Below are 9672 nucleotides of genomic sequence, written 5' to 3' on the forward strand. Positions count from 1 at the left end.
TGCAGGCCATCGAGTATTTTACGGCTGGGTGCCGAGAGGGCACCTGAGAGCACAAGTGCTCCCTGGGTGATTTTGATAATTAATGACAACATATCTCTTGTTGGACTAATACTTTTACCTAGTATGTTTCAGACAAGTTCAACAAATTAAGTGGTATGGACTAAAGGATGTGGAACCCCTTCAACATGCTAAGGACAAAGGATTAGCTCAAGCTTCAAGATCAAGACTCTACATTTTCTATTTTAGTGATCCAAGATCACATTGAGTCTATAGGAAAAGCCAATACTATCAAGAGGGGATGAGGTATTGCTTGATGAGGTTCTTGCTTCATAGTGCTTAGTGATATGCTCCAAAACCCTCAACTACTTCCCACATCCACATATGACCTAAACCAAAAGTCAAACTCGGCCCCACCGATTCTTTCTATCCGGCGCCACCGAGTTCAGATGTCATAGCCACTGCCACAAACCCTAGGCAAATCGGTTTCACCGATAGGGATATCGGTCTCACCGAGATGGGATTGTAATCTCTCTGTGTATGTCCATTACCAAAATCGGTCCCGCCGAGATTGAGCAATCGGTACTACCGAGATTACAATGCAAACTTTCTGGTTAGCTTATTACCAAAATCGTTCCCACCGAGTTTGTGTAATCGGTCTCACCAAGTTTGCCTGACCAACTCTCTGGTTAGCCTATTACCAAAACCGGTCCCACCGAGTTTGTGTAATCGGTCTCACCGAGATTACGTTATGCCCTAACCCTAACCATATTGGTCCTACCGAGTTGCATCTCAGTCCCACCGAAAATCCTAACAGTCACTAGGTTTGCTAAATCGGTCCGACCAAGTTTCTCAATTCGGTCTCACAGAGATTGGTAAATTGTGTGTAACGGTTAGTCTTTGTGTGGAGGCTATATATACCCCTTCACCCACTCTTCATTCATGGAGAGAGCCATCAGAACATACCTACACTTCCAATACACATTTTTTGAGAGAGAACTACCTACTCATGTGTTGAGGCCAAGATATTCCATTCCCACCATATGAATCTTGATCTCTAGCCTTCCCCAAGTTGCTTTCCACTCAAATCTTCTTTCCACCAAATCGAAATCCTGTGAGAGAGAGTTGAGTGTTGGGGAGACTATCATTTGAAGCACAAGAGCAAGGAGTTCATCATCAACACACCATTTGTTACTTCTTGGAGAGTGGTGTCTCCTAGATTGGCTAGGTGTCACTTGGGAGCCTCTGACAAGATTGTGGAGTTGAACCAAGGAGTTTGTAAGGGCAAGGAGATCGCCTACTTTGTGAAGATCTACCGCTAGTGAGGCAAGTCCTTCATGGGCGATGGCCATGATGGGATAGACAAGGTTGCTTCTTCGTGGACCCTTCGTGGGTGGAGCCCTCCACGGACTCGCGCAACCGTTACCCTTCGTGGGTTGAAGTCTCCATCAACGTGGATGTACGATAGCACCACCTATCGGAACCACGACAAAAACATCCATGTCTCCAATTGCGTTTGAATTCTCCAAACCTTTCCCTTTACATTCTTGCAAGTTGCATGCTTTACTTTTCGCTGCTCATATACTCTTTGCATGCTTGCTTGATATGTATTGTGTTTGTTAAACTTGTGCCAAAACTCCACTTCAACTTAAATAAATTAAAAACTGCAACTTTTGGTACTTAGTGTCTACTCACCCCCCCTCTAGACACCTCTTCTCGATCCTTTCAATTGGTATCAGAGCCTTGGTCTCCATTGCCTTGGTTTAAACACCTTTGGAGGAAGATGGATGTGTCTACTTTGGGGAGTCTTAGACATAGAGTGCCTATTCTTGATAGAGAATATTTTCATGAGTGGAAAAATGAAATGCTTGAGATTTTCAATGAATATCACTTGAACAAGTACATTGCTAGCCCTTGTGCACCTCATATTGGTCCCTTGCATCCCACACCCGAAGAGGATCTTGACATGATTCGCAATCTTAGAACCATCAATCTTATCATAAGAGGATTGCCCAAAAATTTGATTGCTAGTTTGCCTACTCTTGATTGTTCCTATACTATATGGAAATTTCTTGAGGAACGATTTCCAGATTATTCCTTGAAAAATTTAGACGAAATTCTCCATAAGTCTATTGCTTTGAGTAAGATGAATTCTAGTGATCCTAGCTTTGGTGATTGTCTATTTGAGCTTACCAATCTCATGTGTGCCGTAGGAAATGTTGGGATCATTAGCGATATCCTATCCGAAGCTATTAGAATTCATAAAGGTGACCATTGTGATGATCATTTGTCTAATGAATTACCCTCTCTAGGAATTGATCAATCAGAAAATGATGTTGAACATGGATACTATGATGAGGATGATGATAGTGACTATGATGATGCGATGAGACACTTTGGTCTTATGGCAAATCTTCGCGGCTACATGGCTGGAGGAAAGGAATGGGTCCTTGATAGTGGATGTACTGATCATATGACCGGAGATAAAGACATGTTCCGTGAGCTTGCTGGAAACGATGACCCTCGAAAGTAGGTCACATTTGGTGATAATTCAAAGGGTAAGGTGGTTGGCCTTGGTAAGGTGGCCATCTCACATGATAGCTCCATACAAAATGTCATGCTCGTTGAATCTCTTGGCTACAACTTACTTTCAGTATCTAGACTTGCTGATTTCGGTTTCAATGTCCTATTTACTGAAGTAGACTGCCAAGTGTTTCGTAGAGATAATCATAAAATGGTCTTTACCGGTATACGTAGAGGAGATCTTTACATTGTTGATTTCACTAAAAAGGCTCAACCTAGAACTTGCTTAATTGCTAAATCTTCTAAAGGCTGGTTGTGGCATAGAAGGCTAGGCCATGTGGGCGTGCGAAACCTTGACAAACTCATTAAAGGAAATCATATCCTTGGCATTAACGATGTCATATTTGACAAGGATAGACTTTGTAGTGCTTGTCAAGCAGGGAAACAAGTTGGAGGAAGTCATCGCGCTAAGAACATCATGACCACAAGAAGACCACTCGAGCTACTTCACATGGATCTCTTTGGTCCAAATGCCTACAAGAGTCTAGGTGGTAACTCATTTGGTCTACTCATAGTTGATGATTTTTCAAGATTTACGTGGGTGTTATTTCTTGATGACAAATCGCAGGTCCAAAAGATCTTCAAAAACTTTGCTAGGAAGGCCCAAAATCAATTTGACGTGAAGATCAAGAAGGTTCGGAGCGACAACGGAATAGAGTTCAAGAACGCAAGTGTAGACACCTTTCTTGACGAAGAAGGGATTGCACATGAGTTCTCGGCTACGTACACACCTCAACAAAATGGAGTCGTTGAGAGGAAGAACCGGACTCTTATCGAGATGGCAAGAACGATCCTTGATGAGTACAAGACGCAAAAACACTTTTGGGCGGAAGCGGTTGAGACAGCTTGTCATGCAACAAATCGCTTGTATCTTCACAAGCTACTCGCCAAGACGGCATACGAGCTCCTCACCGGTAACAAACCCCAAGTTGGATACTTTCGAGTATTCGGCTCAAAATGCTACATTCTTGATAAACACCGTCTTTCTAAATTTGCTCCTAAGTCTCATGAAGGTTTCCTACTTGGTTATGGCTCAAACTCTCACACATACCGTGTCCACAACAATTTCACCCAAAAGGTTGAAGAAACGGTAGATGTGAAGTTTGATGAATCTAACGGCTCACAAGTAGAGCAATTGCCAATTGATGTAGGAGACAAAGATCCCTCGGAAGCAATCCAAGACTTGTCTATTGGCAAGATTCGTCCAACGGAGATAAAGGAGAGTACCTCGTCCGTCCAAGTGGAAGCTTCTACCTCACGACAAGGTGAACCAAGAGTTGGTACGGAAGCATCCACGAGTGGGACACACCAAGATGAAGAAAACGAGGAAGTGCACCAAGACGAACGTCAACAACCTACTTCTCCACCACGACAAGAGAACGACAATGCTAACAATGAAGAAGGCCAAGAAGAAGAACAAGATGAATAAGAAGTTCAACCAAGACCCAAGAAAAACCTTTCACGAGTTCGAGCAAGAATTGCTAAAGATCATCCCGTGGATCAAATCTACAATGATATCCAAACCGGGAGAATCACTCGCTCTAAAACTCGTTTGGCTAACTTTTGTGAACATTACTCATTCATCTCTAGCATTGAACCTATGAAGGTTGAAGAAGCATTGGAGGATCCGGACTGGATAAACGCTATGCATGAAGAGCTACACAACTTTGAGAGAAATCAAGTGTGGACATTGGTTGAGAAGCCCGACAACAACCACAACATCATCGGTACCAAATGTGTGTTTCGCAACAAGCAAGATTAAGATCGACAAGTGGTTTGCAACAAAGCACGTCTCATCGCCCAAGGCTACACACAAGTCGAAGGTATGGACTATGGTGAGACATATGCTCCCGTTGCTAGACTTGAGTCCATTCGCATCTTACTTGCTTATGCTAATCACCATGATATCACTTTGTACCAAATGGACATTAAAAGTGCTTTTCTAAATGGTGAAATTGAGGAGGAAGTTTATGTTAAGCAACCTCCCGGCTTTGTCAATCCTAAGAAACCTAATCATGTCTACAAACTTCACAAAGCCCTTTATGGTCTTAAACAAGCTCCTAGAGCATGGTATAAATGCTTGACCAAGTTCCTTATCGAAAAAGGCTTTGAAATTGGAAAAATAGATTCTACTCTTTTTACTAAAAGGGTTAATGGAGAACTATTTGTATGCCAAATTTATGTCGATGATATTATATTTGGATCAACTAACCCTCATTTTAGTGAAAAGTTTGGGAAGCTAATGTCAGAGAAGTTTGAGATGTCTATGATGAGTGAACTCAAATTCTTTCTTGGTTTGCAAATCAAGCAAACTAAGGAAGGCACCTTTGTCTCTCAAACGAAGTACACCAAGGACTTATTCAAGAAGTTCAATATGCAAGAATGCAAAGGTATGACTACACCCATGCCTACTAGTGGAGATCTTGATTTGACCAAAGATGGTGAACCGGTTGATCAAAAAGTTTACCGCTCTATGATTGGTTCATTGTTATATCTATGTGCTTCACGTCTTGATATCATGCTAAGTGTGTGCATGTGTGCACGATATCAAGCTGCTCCTAAGGAATGTCATCTTAAGGCCGTGAAGAGGATAGTGAGATACTTAATACATACACCAAATTTTGGCATTTGGTATCCAAAGAGGGCTTCCTTTGATCTTGTTGGCTACTCCGACTCGGACTATGCCGGTGACAAGGTTGATAGAAAGTCCACTTCGGGTACTTGTCAATTCCTTGGTAGATCTCTTGTGCCTTGGTCTTCCAAGAAACAAAACTCGGTATCCTTATCCACCGCCGAAGCGGAATACATTGCCACTGGTTCATGTTGTGCTCAATTACTTTGGATGACCCGAACTCTTAAAGATTATGGGATATATGTGAAACATGTTCCATTACTTTGTGACAATCAAAGTGCTATCAAGATTGCTCACAATCTCGTGCAACACTCTCGAACTAAGCATATTGAAGTTCGTCATCATTTCATTCGAGATCATGTTGTTAAGGGTGACATAAACCTTAAGCATGTTCGCACCAATAAGCAATTAGCGGATATATTCACTAAACCACTTGATGAGAAAGTGTTTTGCAGGTTAAGAGGTGAATTGAACATCATTGATGCTTCAAACTTGGAGTAGGAACTCCATTGGATACATGCAAGACTTGAGCTTACGACTAATCACTTGATATTTCTCCTACGATGATTATCTTATGTCTTGAAAGTTTTCATCTTGCATGTTACCTAACCCTTGTAGGTACTTGGATGAATCTAATTCTATGAGATTGCAACTCATTCACATCTTGAGCAATCTCTACATCACCAAGTCTCTACACAATGGTGGTTGATGACAAGGAAGCACGAAACCTTTCAAACATATCCTTTTGACAAATTCTATGTTGAGTTTCATGATTGTCATGTTGGATACACAAGTGCTCTTCCTTGCGAAAACTAACCCATGTAGGTAGATGAACTCAAAATCCAAAGGGTGCTCCCAACTCTTGATGGGCTACATCAACCTTGAGCAACCCACACAAGTTCAACTACATGATCAAGATCAACACCGCCACCCGAGGTATGTTATTCCATCTTAGAGTAGCTTTACTCCAAGTCATGAGTCAAAGCAACTCGACAAGATGTGAATACATCAAGATATTTAACCTAAAAATGGTAACCCCATTTTGAGCTTAAACGATGAGTACGACCTATGATCAAGTGATCTCACTTGACTCCTAAGTCAATATACTCTAACATAGGTGACTTTGTCACCGCCCAACTCTAGATGAAGTTCTCTTGTGTTCTTTTCTATGTTCTTGCATTTGTCTCATGCATATTTGTTTCCCCTTTCAAAAAAAACTTCATCTAGATCTTTTAGTTTCTTTTCTTTGCTTTTTGTTCTGCTTTTTCTCCATCCAATTCATTGCAAATCTTTGTGAGATCTTATTTGTCCAATGAGCTGAGGTGACAAGTGTTTTTCTTTGTGATGAACTCGGTTCCACCGGTTTCATGTTTCCGGTCTAGCCGAAGATTTTCGGAGCAACCGAAGCATAAAACTCGGTAACACCGATTTCACTACAGGGAAAACATTTTGCCATTTATTCCTGCTTTATTCTTGATCCAGCTCCACCCAATGAATCTTGTCCTCTACAAGCATCACATTTACCTTAATGCTTTGTACTGTGATTCAAGGACCGAACCCATTCACAACAAATTCCAGAAGACCCTTCTTGGAAATTGATGTCAAAGGGGGAGAGAGAGATCACATCAAAGCTTAATCAGATCTCTAGGGGGAGGGAATACTCTAGGAAAGAGTAATCTTCAAGGATCCCAGATGCGGTCCCAGGTGCTTGATATTCAAGAGGAGAGATGCCACATGTCTTCTTGGGGGAAAGACATGTTCATATGTGCTTATTTGCATTAGCTCTGTTCATTTGTTTCTTTGAGCTCTGTTTTTCTGTTCCCTATCTTCTCCCAGTATCCCATGCTAAATTCAGGGGGAGCAAGACATCCAAGGGAAAGAAATTTATTAAATTCATTGAATATCTTTCTCTCTGGGGACATGTCAATATCTATCGTGGTACTCTGTACTCACTCTACATGTCATCCCAGTCTTGGTACTCTTGTGGTTTCTTTTGTTTGCTCTAGCTAGTGGGTGCATCTGTGTTATCTAACCTTGTTTACGCAGGCTCATCCCATCCTAGCCAACTCAAGACCACAAGGTAAGTATATGCATCATAGTCATATGTATGAGAAATTCTTGCTGATGTACATACTGTTTGCAAGAAGGACTCATGGGCATGAAGGTACATTTCCCATATTCATATCTTTTGCCCTGATGCATATAGCCAAGATACATGTAACACATTGCTACTCTGTCATGGTTATGCTCTCACATGCTTCTATATTCCATATTCACATGATTGCATACATGTAGGGGGAGCCTATGCTTGTTACATGTTTTTTCCAAAGCTTTACTTGCTATTCTCTATATCTTGATCTAAAGCTTTGATGTATGTTGCCATAAATTACCAAAAAGGGGGAGATTGAAAGCACAAGTGCTCCCTGGGTGATTTTGATAATTAATGACAACATATCTCTTGTTGGACTAATACTTTTACCTAGTATGTTTCAAACAAGTTCAACAAATTAAGTGGCATGGACTAAAGGATGTGGAACCCCTTCAAGATGCTAAGGACAAAGGATTAGCTCAAGCTTCAAGATCAAGACTCTACATTTTCTATTTTACTGATCCAATATCACATTGAGTCTATAGGAAAAGCCAATACTATCAAGAGGGGACGAGGTGTTTGTTGGGGATCGTAGCAGAATTTTAAAATTTTCTACGCATCACCAAGATCAATCTATGGAGTAGTCTAGCAATGAGGGGAAGGGGAGTGCATCTACATACCCTTGTAGATCGCTAAGCAGAAGTGTTGCAAGAACACGGACGAGGTAGTTGTACTCGTGGCGATTCAGATCGCGGTAGATTTTGATCTAAGCGCCGAACAACAGCGCCTCCGCGTTCAACACACATGCAACCCGATGACGTCTCACATGCCTTGATCCAGCAAGGAGAGAGGGAGAGGTTGGGGAAGACTCCATCCAGCAGCAGCACGATGGCGTGGTGGTGGTGGAGGAGCGCGGTACTCCAGCAGGGCTTCGCCAAGCACTACGAGAGACGGGGAGGGAGAGAGGTAGGGCAGCGCCTTGGGAGAGAGAGACTCGTGTGTCGGGCAGCCCCAAAACCTCCACTATATATAGGGGGAGGGGAAGGGCTGCGCCCCCACCTAGGGTTCCCTCCCTAGGGGTGGCGGCAGCCCCCAGATCCCATCTGGGTGGCGGCCAAGGGGGAGAGAGAGGGGGGCGCACCTAGGGTGGGCCTTAGGGCCGATCTACCCCTAGGGTTTGCCCCCTCTCCCCTTGAGGGCGCCTTGGGCCTTGGTGGGAGGCGCCCCAGCCCACCTAGGGGCTGGTCCCTTCCCATTCTTGGCCCACGCAAGCCTCCGGGGCTGGTGGCACCTCTCGGTGGACCCCCGGAACCCTTCCGGTGGTCCGGTGGCCAAATCCACACTTACTATATATCAATCTTTACCTCCGGACCATTTTGGAACTCCTCGTGACGTCCGGGATCTCATCCGGGACTCTGAACAACATTCAGTAACCGCATACATACTTTCCCTATAAGCCTAGCGTCATCGAACCTTAAGTGTGTAGACCCTACGGGTTCGGGAATCATGCAGACATGACCGAGACATCTCTCTGGTCAATAACCAACAGCGGGATCTGGATACCCATGTTAGCTCCCACATGTTCCACGATGATCTCATCGGATGAACCACGATATCAAGGATTCAATCAATCCCGTATACAATTCCCTTTGTCTACTGGTATGATACTTGCTCGAGATTCGATCGTCGGTATTCCGATACCTTGTTCAATCTCGTGACCGGCAAGTCTCTTTACTCATTCCATAACACATCATCCTGTGATCAACTCCTTGGTCACATTGTGCATATTATGATGATGTCCTACCGAGTCGGCCCGGAGATACCTCTCCGTTACACGGAGTGACAAATCCCAGTCTCGATTCGTGCCAACCCAATAGACACTTTCGGAGATACCCGTAGTGCACCTTTATAGCCACCCAATTACGGTGTGACGTTTGGTACACCCAAAGCATTCCAACGGTATCCGGGAGTTGCACAATCTCATGGTCTAAGGAAATGATACTTGACATTAGAAAAGCTTTAGCATACGAACTACATGGTCTTGTGCTAGGCTTAGGATTGTGTCTTGTCCATCACATCATTCTCCTAATGATGTGATCCCGTTATCAACGGCATCCAATGTCCATGGTCAGGAAACCGTAACCATCTATTGATCAACGAGCTAGTCAACTAGAGGCTTACTAGGGACATGGTGTTGTCTGTGTATCCACACATGTATCTGAGTTTCCTATCAATACAATTCTAGCATGGATAATAAACGATTATCATGAATAAGGAAATATAATAATAACTAATTTATTATTGCCTCTAGGGCATATTTCCAACAGTCTCCCACTTGCATTAGAGTTAATAATCCAGTTCACATCGCTAT

Source organism: Triticum dicoccoides, chromosome 7A (assembly GCF_002162155.2).
Source record: "Triticum dicoccoides isolate Atlit2015 ecotype Zavitan chromosome 7A, WEW_v2.0, whole genome shotgun sequence".
NCBI classification, from domain to species: domain Eukaryota; kingdom Viridiplantae; phylum Streptophyta; class Magnoliopsida; order Poales; family Poaceae; genus Triticum; species Triticum dicoccoides.